This window comes from Chrysochloris asiatica, unplaced genomic scaffold, assembly GCF_000296735.1.
Source record: "Chrysochloris asiatica unplaced genomic scaffold, ChrAsi1.0 scaffold00107, whole genome shotgun sequence".
In the NCBI taxonomy this organism is placed as follows: domain Eukaryota; kingdom Metazoa; phylum Chordata; class Mammalia; order Afrosoricida; family Chrysochloridae; genus Chrysochloris; species Chrysochloris asiatica.
This window is the reverse complement of record NW_006408625.1, coordinates 5,747,972-5,751,505: the sequence shown is the minus strand read 5'-3', so window position 1 is coordinate 5,751,505 and position 3,534 is coordinate 5,747,972. Positions and strand designations below refer to the sequence as shown.

Sequence of the window (3,534 nt, the reverse complement as noted above, 5' to 3'; positions counted from 1 at the left end):
CCAGAGAAGCCTTGGAAGAAAGGCCTGGTGATCTACTTTCAAAAATTCAGTCATTGAAAACCCTTTAGGACACAGTTCTATGCTGCACACACATTGGACCACCATGAGTTGGAGTGGGCTTGACAGCAATTGGTTAATAATGTGCTAACCAATTGTCATCAAGCTGATTTCAGTTGATGATGAGCCTTTGTTTCAGAATAGAACTGTGTTCCATAGAACTCTGGTGGTGCAGTGATTAAGCGTTCAGCTGCTAACCACCAGGTAAGTGGTTCAAACTGACCAGCTGCTCTGCAGGAGAAAGATGTGGCAGTATGCTTTTGTAAAGATCACAGCCTTGGGAACACTATGGGGGCAGTTCTACTGCCTATAGGGCCCCTAAAGGGTTATTAGGAGCTGTAATCAACTTGACAGTGATGGGGTTTGGTTTTCCATGGCTGTGCCCTTCAGAAAGCCAATATCAGGCCTTTCTTCCCAGGTGCCTCTGGGTGGATATGAACCTCTAACCTTTTGGTTAGTAACTGCGCACTTAAACATTGGCACTACCCAGGGTCCTAATAATGTGATTGTTGTTATTAAGTACTATGGAGTCAGTTCCAACTCATAGTGACCCTGCACAGGGTTTCTGAGGCGGTAAATCTTTACGGGAGCGGAATGCCTCATCTTTCTACCGCGGAACTGCTGGTAGTTTCGAACTGCTGACCTTGAGATTGGCAGCCCGATTTGTAACCACTATGCTATGCAGAAGGAAACTTCTGCACTCACCGTGGGGCTCGAACCCACAACCCTGGGATTAAGAGTCCCATGCTCTACCAACTGAGCTAGCTGGGCTCAAGCAAATAATGTGATAGAGACCATGTAAATCTTCATAACAACCTAGGAATTAATTATTAATTATTAGCTTTTTTTTACAGATAAAAAAAAATGAGGTACAGAAAAGGTAAGTAACTTACGCGGATGCACATGACCAGAGAGTGAAAGAGTTAGGATTTGAACCTAGGTCATCTTCCAGAATCCCTAGGTGAAAACCCTGCGGCTGAGCCCTTACTGGCTAGGATAAAGCCATTTATCAGCTGGAACTTTGTATTCTACCTTTCATCATGGAGAAATGCAAGGGCATTAGGCTTCTGCTACCAGGCCCTCGACTCTCAATTTCAACACTGACCATTTTCCAAAGTTACCATCGTCTGGGAATCATTTACGAAGAGTGAAGCTTGCCAAAGTCTCACTGTGCTTTTGTTACTGCTAAAGATAGCTGGGCTTTTGTTTCTCTCTCGCCTGATTTTCTTATCAGTGTTGGGAGGGCTCTGGGATCTTGAGGAACAGCAGTGAAGCCGACATTTTGTTAGAAGTGCTCATTCTGCCTTCTTCCATGCTTTTATCAGTGCTACCTCCCAGGATGCCAAAATCTGGAGTCTCCCTCAGACAGCACTCAGAGCCAGAAAATGAGGTGATTATGGGCTGCTGCTTGGACTGTAGTCGGGAGCTGTTCCCTAGGGTATCATCTTTTTCTGGTTCTTGTGGGATGAGAACCAGTGCGTCCTACTTCAAAAGGACTCCTTCAGCTCAGGGCCAGCATGATTAATCATGTTTGTCTCCTTCTGATGCCAAAAATATGACTATCCTTACTAATTCATCCACTGTACTATTGCCCTATAATGGTAGGGAGAGCTGCTGTTGAGGCTTTCTTGCCTATTCCTATAGGAATGAGAACAGAATCCAATTGCAGGGTACAATTCTTCACTTCTTTTTTTTTTTTTTTTAAAAAAAAACACCTGTGTGTGTGTGTGTGTGTGTGTGTGTGTGTATAAGAGACATTAAACAGGTTGGGAAGAAAAGGAAGCAAAAGAAGAAATGGCTGACAGTAAGTCATACCATTTCTTTTGGGCTTTGGTTACCTCATCAGTAAGTGTTTGACCAGAGGATCTATCATTGATCTATCATTTTTCTATTTGGTGCATATAGTCTATGAGTCTCAAGCTCTCTTCCCCCACCCCCCAATCTTTAAAAAGTATTTTAAAAATATAAACATATATCCAGTGTAAGAAATATAGATGCTATAAAAGGAAGAACAAACAAGTCTGTCTTGAAGAAGGACAGTCAGAATGTTCCTTAGAGAGGATGGTGAGACTTCATCTCTCGTTCTTTCGGCATGTTGTCAGGGGGACCAGTCCCTGGAGAAGGACATCATATTTGGTCAAGTGAAGGGTCAATGTAAAAGAGGACAACTTCAAGTGAGATGGACTGACACAGTGGCAGTAACAAAGGGCTCAAACATAAAGCAAGTGTGAAGATGGCACCGTGTCCTTCTGTTATGCATGGGGTCACTGTCAGTTGGAGCCAACCCAACAGCACCTAACAACAACAACAGAAAAAGAAGAAAATAAAAGTTACCCTTTTTCCAACCACCCACAATTAACCACTTTTTACTGAGTGTGGATTTCTTTAAAAAAAAAAAAATCACATTTTGTTTCATTGCAATGATTACAATCCCCTCATGCATCATCAAATAACCAAAGGGTACACCCCACAGGCCCACCCCCCAGCCATCAGCACACAGCCCCTCTCCTTCCCTTAGTCCCGTGTACCCAGCCACTCCATCTGTCCATGTCATCATCTCTGTCTCCATTCCTGGCATCACAGCTTCTTGGGGTAGGGTCTCACTCTCCACTCTTCTCAATTGATGGTCTCAGGGACCTCCGCTCCTTGGCTGCAAAATCAATTTCCCCCCTCCTTTTGTCAAAAAGCATCTACCTCTATATTTCCTACCCTCATAGTCAGTCCTGATGGCAATTATCCACTATTTTACCACAAGCGTCATCCCCATTTCCTTTCATATAGGAAACCATTCAGTGGAGATTCTATCCTTCCCTCATCCCGTCTGGAACTAGGCTCCCTCTTGAAAGCTTGTAAGCCAGTCACTTCTTGCCTTTATAGGCCCCCCTCCCCCATTTTGGGTAGCCAATGTCTAAGTTGCCCATCTGTGTTAACCATGTGTACCGAGGGGGTGGGAGTGATCCTTACTGTAAAGATTTGTTCCCTTTTTTTGAGCTATTACATCCATAAGTAAGTATAAGTAAAGTTCATCAAATTGTAGCAGGTTATTTTTTTTCCCCCTCTTCTTTCTTCTTCTAGTCGAGTTCTGATCATCCAGTCCTTGAAGCCAGGTCAAGTGGGGTGCAAGTATGGGTGTTCTTGTACATCTCCTCTCACTTCATATCAGCTGGACACTTCACTCTCCGCTCTAGCCCTCTATGGTCATGTCACTGCCTCTGGGCCCAGGAGTCCCCGGATCTTGCCGTACTGCTGACCATCCAGGTCTCCACCTGGGTTCACAGGGGTCTATTGAATGTGGTCGGACTTAGGTTGCAACTTCATTGTTGTTTTCCCCCTCTTCTCCTTATCTGTGATCAACATATTCACCAGCCAGACCACCTGCCTGTTCATGTATTCCCTTGAGTCTCAATCTTGGAAGGGAGTTTGCTCTGAGGGGTCCTAACCACTTGCCTTGATAGTTCCCAGGTGAACAGCTTAATT

General features: G+C 44.4%; 1 non-coding gene across 1 annotated transcript; it reads right to left on the bottom strand.

Annotated features, from left to right (window-relative positions):
• Positions 1 to 755: 755 nt before the first annotated feature.
• Positions 756 to 828, bottom strand: TRNAK-CUU. Its single transcript has one exon. It is a non-coding gene; the product is annotated as a tRNA-Lys (tRNA).
• Positions 829 to 3,534: the final 2,706 nt, after the last annotated feature.